Consider the following 17,405-nt stretch of genomic DNA (forward strand, 5'->3'; position numbering starts at 1 on the left):
TCTCAGAAGAGAAATCTTTTCCTTTCCTTCATGTTACTCTCGATCACCATTTATAGGCACATAAAAGCATTAGGGTTAGATGAATGGTTACTGTCATTTGCATCCTGCATGTTGATAAAATATTCTATCACAGTTATTACCTGAAAATGAAGTTTATCATAATATTTCACAGCAGAATAACTCTCAACAGGATGAGGGAGGAATCGTTTATATTATATCATAAACAAAATGTTTTGCTAAGAATGAGTAGATATGAGACAGCCTTATCATCCAAAATGCACTGCTTAATTAGAAATGTCACTTGTATCTTCATTTAATGAATCAGCCCCATGAATTTTATCTCGTTCTAACTTCCAGCATGAAAAAATTATGTAGATACAATTAGAAAAAAATTTGCAACTTACAACAGTGCATACTTAAGTTACAGTTTGTTCAAGCATACAATACTGTAAAAATGTTAGCAAGTTGAATTTGTAGATGAAAGAACACCTTCAGTTTATTGTCAGTTTATTTTATTTCGACACGGCCACTCACTTCAGCCAATGGCTGTTCTTCAGTGAGTCCGTGAAGAGGTAAAAACAGATCAAAGTAACATAATACAACATTTTATACTTAGTATACAAAACATAAGAGATAAAAAACAAACACAATTATTATACACTGTAAAATCAACAACATATTAAGAAATACTACAATCTATACTGAAATAATTCCATAAAATTACGCATTAAAAGAAGAAAAATATGCATATATACATGTATATATATATATATATACACACATTCAATTCAATTCAATTCATCTATTTCCATACTTCTCATTTATGGACATTATAACAGAAATCAAACAAGTTCTTTCACCTTGTAAACAATGTGCAAAACACAACAACAAAACTAGAAATGTCGCTATGGCGACTGTTATGCCTCCGCCATAATGCATGATTCTCCTAATAGGTCTAGATAGTACATGTGGACAATGTGTGATTACATTTTCAAAAAACTGGCAAAATATTGAAATGACAACTTTGTCACAAATGTGTTGAATGTTCACCTTCCTTGACCTTGGTTTAATTGGATGAATAGGAGAGCATGTATTTGGGGATTTAAGGACTTTGACCCATTCATACATTTCTGCACTGAGTAATTTTCATGGTACCGGTATGGAGAAAAAGTGCAATTTCTGTACTGAATAGTAAATTGTTACCATGTTCATCTGGCCTTTGACCCTAAAATTCATAAGATAATCACTTTCAGGTAGAACATGCATAGATATGCAGTAAGTTTCACGATAAATTGAGCCACTTCCGAGATATGGAGGAAAAAGTTAGTTCAGCACTTTCACTTGATCTTTGACCTTTTGACCTTTGAGGCAATAAAAAAGAAAAAGAAAAAAAACTCTCCAGAGAATTTCTATTAGGTTACACATGCATACACCAAGTGTAAAAAAAAATACTAATCCTGCTGGCATTGCATGAACATGAGGGAAATAGTAAAATTTTGAAGTGTTGCACTTGACCTTGACCCCTGACCTTTGACCCCATGAACCCTACATTCTCTAGATAATCACTGCCAGTCAGTACATGTATATATACTATGTTCCATGAAGATACCTTGAACAATTTTCCAATTTACAGATAAAAAAAGAAGTTTTAATACTTTTACTCGACCTTTTGACCTTTGACCTTTGACCTCATGACCCAAACTTTCACCAGAGAATCTAAATTGGGTAATACATGCATACACTAAGTTTCAAGAAAACATCTTCAGGCATTGCATAGATATGGTGGAAATAGTGAAATTTTATGTATTTGACCTTGACCTTTTGACCTTTGACCTTGAGCACGTGCACCCAAAAGTTGATAGGCACAACTTCACCCCCTAATACACATACATGCCAAGTTTCATTAGGATACCTCAACAGCTTTTGATAGTTACCTTGTCCACAAAATTCATTACGGACGGACGGAAAGACGGACGGACAGACGGAAGGACGGACGGACGGACGGACGGAAGGACGGACGGACGGAAGGACGGACGGACGGACGGACGGACGGACGGACGGACAACCCGAAAACATAATGCCTCTGGCACCACTTCGTGGTGGAGGCATAAAAAGTGATAAATGAAAAAGAAAAGAAAAGAAAAAGAAAAAAAATAACATGGGACCATTCAAACATAATAAACTTAATACACACACATTATAAAACTGCAAATAATTATCTTGTGAATGATATGGAGGAGGAAGGAATAATGAGAAAGACACCTCCCAAACAAATTTGCATTTTGTGGCAGCAGCCACCTCACAGTTATCAATAATTCATGCCCAGCACACCTTAAGGATCGACCCATATCCATTTGGATGTGTCACTCATGCTTGGATCTCGACAATTATGGACTGATGGATTCGACAGCTGCCCAGGATTAGGTTACCTGTGACAACTTCTGTTGCATCAGCATCATGGAATGCACACCTCGAGATCTGCGAAGCGCTAATCTGGCTCTGGGAGTGACATCACAGCTAGCTCTCTGATCGCATTTCTCCTGCCGTTTGGCAGCTAGTTCACACATATACTCTGGGAGCACATGTATGCTATGTTATGAAAAACAAGCAGCCATCAAAATGTTGCCCAACATTTTGTTTCATTTCTAAATTGACTTGAGGTATAAAATTGCAAGATAAATCTTAGAAGGTGAAGACCTCGGAGGGCAATGACTGAAAAGTCAGCCACCAAATAGCTGAGGTATAATTTGTGACCACAAAAAAAAAGAAAAATTGTTGTCATGGCCTCACTAATCTAACATGAAACATAGGTATCCATGCTAAAACCTATTTCAATATAAGGTCCAGATCAACTTTTTTGTCATTTTGCCGATCAGTGTTTTGTGAAACTGTCATCACACTTTGTCGAGACATTATAGTATAGACCTATTAGGAGAACCATACATTATTGCGGAGGCATACCAGTCGCCATAGCAACATTTCTAGTTTGTCATCTACTACTTCTTCTGCCCTTTGTACCTCACTATTTTAGCTTTCATATAGTTTTGTCATTAGTGCTTTGTGTCCTATCTCCTTTGCAAAACAAATTTACATTGGTATTTTTTTCCTGGAACCTGCGGTTACAATATTAGCTTTGCTTTTGCGGTTCCTTCATATTTCACATGTTACAGAGAATTGTCTTTTATGTACATACGATGTACGCTGACACACTTTCTACTCATGACCCACTTTATATCATATTTTGTATCTTGCTTGTTTTTATTTTTACTTTTTTATTCTTATTTTTTGCTTTAATAGTATAATATATAGATGTCAAGTGAAATATGAAAATACACATGCTGGAACTGTTCACTGTGTCTCGAGTGTAAGACCAGTGCAGTTTCAGTAATATAATTCAATTCAGTTCACATATGGGTGTTAGTCAATGAAATCCCATAAAGCATCATTTACAAGTGGATCATATAAAAGGGCATTCTGAACATATTCTTGACATTCTCTCTCAATGAAGACTTTCCATTTGCCCATTTGCAAATTTGTACTAGAGACTACAGTTCATGATTGTGATACTGAGATTGTAGTACATGCCGTCTACCTACAGTGAAAATAGTACACTGTTTTCATATGAAATGGTGCAGCAAAATATGCATAACAAACTGGAAGTCATAGTCATAATGTCATTGATATAATATATTCATATAAAACGGTAATGATATTATACATTCATACAATAAAGTCATAAATGACTTTATCACAATAACTGCTACAGATGGCATCTAACTGCTCTTTATAGCTCTTCTATTCTGTAGACTGTAGATATAGCTCACATTATATTGTATAATATTTAAGGAATAGTTATTTGAAAAGAACAACTGTCACACATCTTTGGGGTACACAAACATCTTTGGAAAAAAAAAATGGTCAAAGCCATTCCAAAATTACACAAAATTTTATGTACTCTGTCAATAATTTTGTTCATTATCCATCACTTGAAAAGAATTCTGAAGCCTTTGTGAATTGGCATACAATAGAGCTTACACAAGCACAAATCAAGAATTGCAAACTGTATAGCTCAAAAGAGCGTAAAACAAATAACATATATTTTGTGTCATATTTCTATAGGTGGGTCACTGCAAAATCCAAGATTTTTTTTTTTTTTTTTTTTTTTTTGGGGGGGGGGGGGGGGGGGGGGGGACTCAAAGTGTACTTTCACAAAATCTTCATAAATGGCCAGGGTTCAAAGCAGCACACAGCAAAATGAAACATAAAATTCTGGGCTGAGACGAGCAAAAGGTGAATGTCTCCAGAATATTCTGCTGGTGGGTTACCCATGAGGCATCTGAGAGAAATTCAATACCTGTGACAAATGTTAAACCTAGTAGTGTCATTTGAACGATTAGCTGCACTTTTTTTTTCTTTTTACTCTTCCTATATATAACATCTATCTGTAGCATTCTGCTGCATCAAAGAAGTGGCTGGTGGATTTAAAAGACACTTAAAGGAATAATTTACCATCTGCAGATGAAACAAAAACCCAGCATTAGTGCTTCAAAATAGTTCTAAAATGTCAGTTAGGGATAGAAACAACCAATTAAAAAAAAAAATGAACAAGTATAATTGATGTTAAGTATTGTTAAATATGCAAAATGTGAACAATAGTTACAATAAAAATGTTTCCAGACTAATCCGTCTACAGTTATGGTTTAATGAGAAAAATGGTGATATCTCCTTATATTTTAGGATTTATTGCAAAAATTCTTTATGGTAGGATGTTTGTGATACATGTTTTATGACATGCACAACTGACCTACACATGTGCATCAAAAGTGATATCTTGATCATTTTTTAAATCACTGCTCCCAAAGGTAAATTGGACCTTTAATCCTGTCTTTTCAAGGCTCAAAGCAAGGCATGCCAAGCAACTCCCTGCCCTTGCGACCCATTTCTGAATGATAATTAGTATACATGTACTGACTAGCTAGGGGAATATGTCAGAAAATATCCTGTTGAAGGCAAGCTAAAATATCCCCACATGAACCGCATGCTGATAGATTTCAAGGGTAGTACCGCACTTTGATGACAGACAATAAAAATGACAAAATATTGCTGGTACGCGAATTCCACAAGTAGTGCCCTCTAACTACATGCTAACACTCTTGACTCTTGACTAATGTTTCTTTTATCTTGTCTCAACAATTTTATGATGACAAGATGTGTTTACAAAATTGATCCTGTTGCCCTTGTGCATAAAATTCTGTCTAGAAAAGCTGTTCAACAGAAAGCTGAGAAATTGTCGATCTCAATTTTGTGATCATTCATCAGATTCGTTCAGTTATCAATGGGAAGAAAGAGACTAAAATTAGCACAGATCACCATTAGAACAAACTCCCTTTCAAAAAAGGAATATATATTGCAGAGTGTAACATCATGTATTTTGCCATAATATGTTGTTGGGTTTTTTTTTCTGATTTCTGTGAAGACACTGAATAGTATAATTAATATATTTAATGTCTGCATTTAAAGGACAAGTCCACCTTCATATACATAAGGATTGAGAGAATGCAGCAATATTAGTAGAACACATCAGTGAAAGTTTGAGAAAAATTGGACAATCCGTTCAAAAGTTACGAATATTTTAAGTATCTGCGCAGTCACTGCTGGAAGAGAAGACTACTACAGTATATGATGTCACATGCGTACAACTATATAACGAAAATAAAAAGAGAATTTCACAAAACTTTACTTTTCGAATAAAGTGCACAGTTCTTCGACTTGCTACTGGCGTATGTTAAGGGTAATATTATTCCCCCTGCCTTCTGAAAGAGAGAAGTCGAGTGTTCTTTTGTTATGGGAGAAAAATGGAAATATGTTGAATTTTCTTTATTCTTTCTTTTTATCGTTGTACTCATGTGACATCACAAGCTATAGTAGTCTTTTCATCCAGCCGTGACAGAGCGGAAACTTCAAAAATTCATAACATTTTAACGGATTGTCCGATTTTGCTCAAACTCTCACTGATGTGTTCTACTAACATTGCTGCATTCACTCAACCTACATGTCTAAGAAGGTGAACTTGTCCTTTAATTATTTCTTTTATAATTTTGCCTAAATGTGTATTAGTCAAGAGCAACCAAGCAGACACAATTAAAATATACATATATATATATATATATATATATATATTATAATCAATAATAATGCCAACTGTGTGGAAGCTTAGCAGTACTGATGAGTAGCTACCCTTTCACATTTACTTTGCACATGATCACTGATGTGTGTCTTCAAGTAATAATCAAATTTTAAATATTTCTGATTGCTGCATAGCTGTACTTTCAAAAGTACTGCAGATGTAAACACAGTTTGATTCTTTTATTAAAATAAAATACATGTTTACATATGTATGCAATCAGATATGATGGGCTGCTATGCAGCAGATCTGTACAAACACATAAAATAACATTAGAACGGTAAAAAAAGGTAAAGCAATGCAACAAGTGGAAAGTTTGAACCAAACATGAACTGCTGTATTGCAAACGTAAACAGAAGCAGCGTTAAAGAATTCCTAAAGAAATTTGGTCCGACTCGCCACCATATACACAGACTCAGTGGATGTGAAGTATCTTATCAGGTGAGATAGAAGTCCAAATCATGAGGGGTTAAAGTGCAATTACATGCCCAGGGGATATCTTCAAACAACGACTGTTTAATGGGGTGCCATGGGGTGTTTTCAGAATGGATGATACGCCTACCACTTGATCATCACGACCGTGGCAGGCATGTCAAGACATTGATTGCCTGCATATTGGTAGGATGCCACTGACACAAAACACTGAATTTTTTTGCTACATAAAACAAATATGGAGAAACATACAGAAAGAGAGAGAGAGATAATTGTGTTGGTATATATGCTTTCAAACATTAGTAACAATACACCCTAGTGCAGACCTCCCTTGGCTCAAGAGCAGGAAAGAACGAGCAGCTAGCTCCCAAAGGCAGCAACAATTATCAAGAAAGAAAAGAAACTCCTATTGAAACGAGGGCTGGAAATGGTCAAAATTCAGATTCTTTCCTATATTGAGTGATATAATAATGCGCCATAATCATATCTTATTTATATTTTTTTTTTGGGGGGGGATCTTTAACAGTACAGCAGGGATTTTAAATACTGGATTTTTTTTTTACTTCTTCTGGTTGTTTAGATTAAAGCAAAGAGTATGATTTCACATTTGATCCATATCTACCTCTTCGATTTCACAGTTAAAGTAAGAATAAAATTGTTTTTTTGATGGTTGGGCTACTGGTTTTAATTTTTTGTTTATCACTTTAATATGATGGCAATTTTGCTTTTGCATTCATATCAGAGCAAAGAAGATCCCTGCTCATTTTAGGAAACAGTGTCTTAATTACATTATATGAAAACAATGTGTGGAAAGTGTGTTACACTTTGAAAAATTAAGCACTAATAACAGCACTTTTCAATGTTCTGCAAGAAACAAAACAAAACAGCCAAAAGATACTTTGCAACAGTATACGCTCTAATGCAATGATAAGTGCTGAGGTTAACAATAAAATCATCTCCAAAATTATCAAAGCAAACATTTCACTTGCAGAAGAAAGATGTACACGTATAATGTGCATTCATAACATACAAAAACAAACATAATGAAATATACTGCTCACCACATATGCTTGCAGGAGAAAGATACTGTGAAAGCCAAAAGCTGAATTATTCCTTTACACACTCAACGCGCAGTTTATAGATGGGTGTCTTGTTCTGTTTGCAGCGTTGAAATAAATCATTGTTCATCACATCACACCAAACAAATCACAACACGGCAAACTGAGAGGATATTAGCTCCCCTTCTCTCTCTCCAACCATGCTGCAACCCTGGGACACTGATCGACGGATTTGAGTCCTCGTCAAGCCGGAATCTCTCCCCTCGCCTCCTCGCAATGACTAAGCCGCTGGTTATCCCGCCTCGACTGACGGCCCGAAAGAACAAGAAATAAGGGGGAGGAAAGAGCAAGGCGCGGGGTCCTATCAATAACACAAACCATGCTGTTCTTGATTCCAGACCCATGTCTTAGGCCAATACAATAAGTATATAATCATACCGAGTCTGAGTTTAAACTAGCTTATTTTCATCGTTAAAGTGTGCAGAAGGGCTCATAGCCCTGTGTCATATGTAGAATCGAGAGGTCTCTTAATTACAGGTATTGCAAACATTTACTTTTTAAACACAGTACAATAACATGCTTGCAGTTTGGTTCGAATACTAGGTACAAGGCCAGTGTCAGAAGCCAAGACTACGCATGTGTGATCAGCAGTCACTGCAGAATTTTAGGGGCATGTGTACATGTATACTGGTTTGCCTAGGCCTAGTTACTCATCAATTTGTTAACAGAGAGGGTCATACTCGTGACTTTGACCTGCAAGAGAAAGACATACCAATATTTATTATTCGTCTTAAATTCTAGTATGTGCTACTTCTACTACTAGTATTACTGCTGCTGCTGCTGCTGCTGTCTGCATGCTGATGCTGCTGAATTCTATATGCTCTATGATATAGTTAATTTCAATTACTAACTTTTTTCATCACTGCTCACGAATGAGCGTTTTATTTACAGCAACTTCAGAGAAAAACAAATTCTAAAAGGTAATCTCACACAGCTACAAGGTTAGCCAATCCAAATGATCGATCCTAGTACTAAGATTACAATAGGCCTATATACCTTATGTGTACACTCTGGACAAGACAATTGTGATAACCGTACTGCAAATGCTTTCAAAAAGATATTAGTAATTAAAAGGTAGTAAAGTAAGATAATAGTCCACCCCAAGTACCAGCTTTCTGCCATCAAATAATGTATTTCATGTATACACTTAGAACATTAAAAATTGAAGTATCTTAACGTCACACATATTCAAAGTCATCAAGGTTTGCCTCAATTCCTATGTACAATTGTAATTCATAATGATTCTGAATTTTATAGCTATAATCAATCGGCCATGAAGCGTTATTTGTAGCTAGTATCCATGGTACTTTCTTCCACTAAGCATCACTTGAGCCTTAACTGTTAAGATCATTAAATGCTGCTGATAAACAAGTAAACAGTCATTCGATCAGTGGTCTTAATTGCCACTAATACATGTTTCCAGGAATGGTCTATCATTACTATGAAGTGTAAAGGAAACAAGTTGTTTTTTTTTTCCTATGTATACATAAGTAATATAGTGTATTACCTTTCTACCATTTGGAAAACTTGAAGTAGCTACACCAAAAACCAGGTGAAAGATTACTTAATTCAATACCATTTCATCATATTTTTTTTTCAAGAGAAAGCCCACGATTGTACCCTCTAAAAAAAAACTCGAGTTAGAATATTCACTCTTAAAGGAGTGAATACAAAAAAGAGTGAATTTCGAGTGAATTTCGAGTGAATTTTGAGTAAAAATGTTCGTTTTCACTCGTTTTGGAGTGACCTCAGGGATCACTCCAAAATCTTCGAGTGATCCCTGAGGTCACTCCAAAATGAGTGGAAATGAACATTTTCACTCAAAATTCACTCCAATTTCACTCTAAATTCACTCTTTTTTGTATTCACTCCTTTAAAAGTGAATTTTGAGTGAAAATATTCGTTTTCACTCGTTTTGGAGTGAACTCAGGGATCACTCCAAAATCTTCGAGTGATCCCTGAGGTCACTCCAAAATGAGTGAAAATGAACATTTTCACTCAAAATTCACTCCAATTTCACTCAATATTCACTCTTTTTTGTATTCACTCCTTTAAGAGTGAATATTTTCACTTGATTTTTTTTTAGAGAGTATGTACACACAGTTGCACAAAAATTTGTTGTTGTTAGTATCATAATTGCATTCTCTGTATTTTTTTAATCAATGGGAAGAAAACATTAATAGACAATTTCACCTAATTGTAAGCATAAAACAAAACACTATTCAGAAGATGGTTGTGATAATTAAGTTCACATAGAATACTGTTTGCCATTTTCCTCAGTCAGGAAGTCTTTGTATAAGCTTACAGTGTATCACTTGCTCCATTATTCTTACATTTCTCCACATTGCAATTTTCAATATCTTCATTTCAGCCAGAAGAAATCAAACAAAAATAGAAATATCACTGAAGGTTAATGATAACCCCGTCAAACAATTCTGAATTTGCTTACAAACTGGAGAAGAGTTTCAATCTGCAAGGCTTTCAATCCTGATCTTAGGGCCATCATGCAGTTACCATAGCAACATACTTTCTGCTACTCTGATAAATTTGTCCTTTACAACAAGTTCAACAAGCATGCCAAATTTATGTTGAATCTCATAAAAAAAAAAAAAACTTGAGCAGAAGTTTTATCTGCAAGGTTTATTCCCAATTTGGGTGCCATAATGCACTGTTACCATGGCAATGCACTTTCTAGTTCTCTTAAAATATGTGCCTTGCACAACTATACTTCGATTTTTTTTGTGTGTGTGCCAAATATTTTCTCATGAATCTGCTGAAAGAGTGGATGAGCAGTTTGATCCAAAACCTGTTCATTTAATTTCGAAGTCAAAATGTGCCATTACCATGGCAATCCATTTTCCACTACTGTTGAAAAAAAGTGTAAATCACAGCTTTTTGAATGGAGCTCAACCTTTTTTCCCAGATTTCTTTCGAATCACTTGCAAACTGGAGATATGGTTTGCTTTGCAACATTTACAGGAGACCCTTGCCGATCCACCCACCTGTCCGATTGACGGACCAACCAACAGACCAACCGACCACTGGGTGATTCCTATACCCCCTTCAAACTTCCATTTGGCGGGGGTAGAAATGAATCCTTGGATATATTACAAGACAAGAAAATAAAACCCACTATTATTGGAAAATGTTGAACTGCGCTCAACCAATATGCACTGTCATGAAGGTTTATTTGACAAACAGGAGAAGGAAACTAGAATCTCACAGATTGCTATGATAAGATCAAGTGCAAATATCCTCTTTATACAGAAAGTGAAACAATGACAACCTGCAAGTAAAGCATAGATAGGGGAAATATTGTCTACTAGTGTACCTATAAAAAGTGGAAAATAACATGCACATGCAGAGATGTACCGAGAAGGAGTCTGCTATACAACACAGGAAAACCAACTTCCATTCTGCAAGATCACTGAATACATATATATTCAAAAATTGGTATGAAAGTTCACCAATAACAAAGGACTTAATTAACAAGGAAGTAAGATATATGAGGGAAGTGATCTTTGCAAGGCAAGGAGCTTGTGGGCTATTAATAGTTTATGCTTCAGACGGTCAAAATTTAATTTGAATTTTGAATGTAAAATCACATGAATGACAATTGAAAAGTATTTCAAGGTACAATATGTGTGTGTGTGTGTGTATGTGTGTGTGTGCACTTTTTAACAGTACATGGTATCATACAAATGCTGTGAATCATTATTGTTTCAAGTAAAACATTGCCATGGCCTGCAAACTAAAGAAATTTTTTTACTTTGATTGAAATATTATTCAATTTTTGACAATGATACAGTATGATGTGAGAAATTCCTTGAAGGATCAAGGTTTACTCTCTAAAAATGAATTGTGATGCAATAAATGTTATGTGTGAAACACATGAAAGAAAGTATTAAAGTTATATTACCTCCAGTGTACTGTAACCTAGAGTACTGGGCTCCATTTTAGCAACTCTTTTAGTAGCAACTCTCGTTGTAATGGCAAGTGTAATGATAATGATGCCATTTCCTGAACAATGCTACAAGAATTGCTATTCAAAGAAGAATTGCCAATCATAATGCTTCTTATGAACATAAAAAAAAAGGAAATAACCTTGAACTCTGTGTATATTCCAGCATTCATGGGGATTAACCAGCGAGACTTTCATCATCACAACAATTAGTCATTTAAAGGCTCTGAGTGCTGCAGGGTAATATTCAAAACACAGGAAATTGAAATTCCTGTAAGACTTAAAATAGACACATATACCAGTTGAGTTCAAGATAATAATGCAGTCAGAAAAAGAAAATAAAAGTATGATACCTTCATACATTAACTGAAAGTCTGTTAATGGCATCATAATGGCTAATTGGGCATAGGCAATACAAATTCATGAACATGATAATGAGACAAGTACTGATACAATCAAAATTCATTCATCAAAATGGCATCATACTGGGTAACAACACACAAGTTTGGTCATGGATTCAAAAGTAAAAGATAACGGATAGACAGAAAGAAAGAAAACAAATGAATGAATGAATTGATAAATTGATAAATATATGAATATGAAAATGAATATATGAATATATAGCTGGGTAGATTTCTTTTTAAAAAGCAGTTAGAGTCATGATATTACATAAATGTATTAAATTGATTGACATATGAATGAATTAAATTTTGATATCATTACCTTTTCCTTTAAAAGGCAGTTTTTCTTCACTCATCCCAGCTTGTTTCTCCATATCATGATCCTTGACTTCTTGATGGTTGTGATTGATTTCTGAGGCTCGTTTCTCTACATCACAGCTGGCCTGTCTTTCCACATTTTGTTTGACATCCTCCCTGGATTGCTCCTCCATATCACACTCCATTTGCTCCCAATTTTTCCCTGCTTCTTCTTCTTCTTCCCCTCCTTCTTTGGGTTGAGTCTCTGCATCACAGCCCTCTCTATCTCCATCTCTTCCTCCTTCATTAACAGATTCCTTCTCTCCATCATTAGCCCTCGTCCCATCACTCATTCCCACTCCATCCACAGACATCCTGTCCAGCAAACACCTGACAGAAACCCCACGACTGCTCCCGGCCGTTCAGACACACGCAGCCCAGAAGGGGCTCTCCTGGAGTAAAGCAGTTGAGCGGAGACAATTCTACAGTAGGGCCATTAATTCATCCAGTAGCACAAAATATGATGGTACATCACCCATAAACAGTCAATAGACTGGTATGCAAAAGCGTTCACCCGAGTGCACTGTCACAAAGAAAAGGCAAAATAAAAATCCGACACCAGAACTCTCCATTCTCTCATACAACTGGACAGTAACCTAACTCCAGTAGGAGACACAAGCACAGTCCAATACACGATCCAGAATTAGGAGGAACTTCCTAATAGTGAATGACAATTGGTCTGGATTGACGAGAACATTGCCGGAGCATTCCGAGAATCAATTCACACTGCTTCCTCATACTCATCTCTATGGAAAACCCAGACATGTTTCTTTTTTTTCAATGTACGAGATAAAGAAAAAAACAAACTCTTAGACATAAATGGAGCTTATTCACATAACAGTACAGCCTGAGAGATATTTCCTATTCTAATCTCTTTCTAAATCCATAGCTAAAGATTTTTGAAGTGTCGAATGTCTACTGATTGTTTTCTAAAGAAATACAGATATATGCCCCAAGTCAAATTTCAGGGGTTAATATCAGGAAGAGTTTGTGATTTGTGTTTGCTCTGCTTTTTCTCTAAAACTGCAAATCCCTGAACAGGGACAAAACACTCCATTCTCGTGGTGGTTGGCCATTCTGGGTGAAAATTTTAGGCTTTGATACTGGGACTCATTTACAAGGATTACAGCAAACATTCACACTCCACTGCACACTAACGCTGTGTATTACCTGACTTTGGGGTTTGCAAACAACATAGATCTAGGCTAGATCTGATCAATGATATTAGTGCCATTACCAATCTATATTTCTGTATTTCTGGAGAATGTCAGAATAGTACTTTATTAGAAAGTCTCTCAGTATATTGATGAATTTTAGAGAAGCATACCATATTTCATGATATGCTGAGTAGTACATAAAATTAAATGTTTCCAGTATGTGATGACTAGTTCCTCTGCTGTTGGAAAGTAGATAAAGGGGAGTGTACGTAACACATTGTATCCTAGCAGCCTGCAGAATAATATCATCAAATATTGAATTTGATTACCATTATTATCATTTATCCTTATCATCCATTTATGTTATTGTAATTGTTACGATTATTATTATCATTATCATTATCATTACTGCTACTATTACTATTAATGTTACTATTATTATTGCCGTTACTATTATTATCATTATTGTCATTATATTGCTATCATCGTTATAATCACTAACTTTATTTCATAAAAGCCATTATGTGATCATGTTCATTTAAAGTAAATATTTCTATTATCATTCATTCTCTCTCTCTCTCTCTCTCTCTCTCTCTCTCTCTTGGTTGGTATTGTAATTAAGTCACTTGTCACACACAACAACAAAAAGGTTGGGTGACAAAGTTGACTTTTTTTTAAACAAGGTATAGAAGTGTTGAGATGTACATTTGTTTTGATGAATGTTGTATACACCATAGAATAAATATTCCAATGGAACGAAAAAAAAAAATTGTTAAGTGCAAACTATTTATTTACACTAGCACCTGTATAATGTTATAACAGCTTGACTTTATATCTGTCATGTGGACAAACATGTCCTATGTATAGCCTTATGTAAAATCACCATTTAACTCATCCGATTTGTCACTCATTGCATTCTGCAAAAACAGGGTTGCAGCATCCTCTGTACGATGCACACACGACTAATGTGTGCTTGAAGCAATGCGAGCCATGGCCACGACCCATCAGAGAGGGGGTAGTAGCACTTTGGACTGTGGATCTTTCCATATGCAATCTCGATATGAAGGGGGGGGGGGGGAAGAAGCAGTAAAGACTCCAGCAGAAGAGTAGCACAGGTCTTGTGTCTCAGTCAGTCCTTTCAGCCCTAAAAAATATATTGAATCCCCCTCCCAAAAACAAACAAACAAACAAACGATTAAAACACAAATACATGATTATTTTATTAGTATATAATAGAGAATTTCATAACTGCTAAGCAGGCCATCTTGGTACTGCTGTGGGTGTGGTGCTCTATTGACACTTGATCAGTGTTAGATTTAACACCCATGGTGTTAATTCTAACACCGATGTTTTTGCAGTGTGAGCTTTAAACTCCTTACATTATGCACTGTATAATACACTTCATTTATCTACAGGTGTATAATGTAGATGAGACTGTAAGAATGTTCAATGTGATGATGCCAAATAAAGTAACAATCTAGAGTACACAGAGGGGAAAGTCAGTAAAACACTTGTCACAAATGATCATCAAGGGAGGTATCTTTGGACAGATCTCAAAGACCTCAAACAGTGCTGCAAATAATGGAGAAAACTTTGTGATGGATCCTGTCTCATGTTTTGTCTACATGGAAGAAAGCTCTCCATTGTGTCCTATACAAGGCATCCTGAAATTGTTGGAAAGTGTACCAAGACCATACTAGTATTACTTACTAAGAAGTATGATAGTATGAAAGCTGCTCTTGATCTTCCAATTGAGAAAAGAAAAGAAGCAGAGGTTGAGGACACAAATCCATGCATGTCTTTGAAAAGATGAATGTGAGTGGACATTTGAATGCATGCACTCACATACGAGAACATGCAGAAAAATGTGGTGCCAAGAAACCAGAATACTTGAGAACAACAAGCCTGAGGAAACACAGTCGATAGCAGTTCCCCCTTCACATCCAATCTTGTACCTTAATTAGGCAATTGAAAGACTCTACTGATAACACATGAAATCACTGTCAGTCAATTTCAGCAGAATTTGATGCTGTTGTATCTGTCATATCATTATAATTTTCTTTATTTATGAATGTTAATCACAGTACCCATGCAATTATCAATAATTATCAATGATGTGTCATTATTTTTAAGACAACTAATTCAGTATTCAATATCATGAAACGTTGTTTTGGTTTAGGTGTAAGGTTTGATGAATTAAGTGTTAAAGATATTATTGTCACTATGTTTAGTAATGTAAGATTTATGCATGTTGTGGGAATAATCATGATCATACTTTTGTAAGGCATTTAGAAACTGTTAAGCATTGTTAAAATGTGAATTGTTATTATTATTATGATAATTATTATCATCATTATCATTACTATTATTACTATTACTATTATTATTATTACTATTACTATTACTATTACTATTACTATTACTATTACTATTACTATTACTGTTACTGTTACTGTTACTATTAATATTATTACTTATTACCGGTATCCCACGTGATGAATTTTTAGGATTTAATGAGTTATAGATAACTCCTGGTCATGTTTCTGGGGCATAATATTTGGACACACAGGAGATATTATCGACTTCAGATGCAACACTCCACACAGCGAAATTGTCCAAGGTTTTGCTCAAACGTGAAGAAGGTGATCTCAAAGGTTTCTTGGGCAGGACTCAAGAAGATGTTTTGATTGACCCCAATGAAGTTATGTTCATGATTATCAAATTTGAGAGTCAGTGAAAATAAGGATGAAATATATTATAATGCATTTATGTTCCACAATTACTTCAACAATTCTTTTTAGAATACTTTTTAAGTTTGGTAGGGTATGTTTATAATATGTATATCATACCAAAATACACTTTACCAAAAAATCTAAGCAACATGATGATATAAACCAGCAGTCCAAAGGGTTTAACTCATGATTTCTTTTTGTTTTGTTTTTTTTTCCACATGTCATCTGACCATGGGAAGTTTTAGGGATTGAATGCTTGATATACACTTCTACATACTGCATGTGTGTGAGTGACCACAATTACATTCTACATGCTGTAAAAAGTTCAAATCGCTGCAATACACAGGCAAGAACTTGCTCTGGAAATTTACATTATTCCTAATTCAAAAGGAAGAAAAAAAGATGACAACTTATAAAATTTTCAATCAGTATGGAAGCATTATCAGCTTTCAAACCTAAAGGCACAGTTTTGTGAAACAGCAGCTACATCTTTTAATCATTTTTTATGATACATACTGGTATCTAACCCAGAGACTCCAACTCTCCCGTTTTCGACGGGAGATCTCCCGCCGAAAGCCCATTTTTGCACAATCTCCCGTTCTCCCGCCCTGGCTCTGTGTCTCCCGGTGGAAAGGATTTCTTACTTATTTCTATCGTATGTTGAAAAAATAAGCCTTAGATAGCACCAGAGAACATCTAGAATCCTAGGAACTTTGCACACATCAACTTGGAGTCTCCCGTTTGCTAGGGGTTTCAGGCGGGAGAATCTCCAGATCAGAAGGTGCTTGGGGTTGGAGTCTCTGCTAACCTGAATATTCATCAGTGGCATACAGTATAGTAGGCCTACTTATCATTCAATTTGGTCAGCAAAATGTGAAGTGCCTGATGAAGCTGTGGAAAGCGGGTTTCTTCAGCTGACAAGCAAAAAAAAAAAAAGGGGGGGGGGTCTTCAGCTCATCTTTCTCCTTCCACTTCCGGATTTCTTCAGCTGACAAGCAAAAACAAAAACAAAAAACAAAGTTCTTCAGCTCATCTTTCTCATTTCACTTTCAGGTTTCTTCAG

The sequence above is a fragment of the Diadema antillarum genome, unplaced genomic scaffold (genome assembly GCF_040938485.1).
Source record: "Diadema antillarum isolate AM-2024a unplaced genomic scaffold, OU_Dant_1.0 seq00000562_RagTag, whole genome shotgun sequence".
In the NCBI taxonomy this organism is placed as follows: Eukaryota; Metazoa; Echinodermata; class Echinoidea; order Diadematoida; family Diadematidae; genus Diadema; species Diadema antillarum.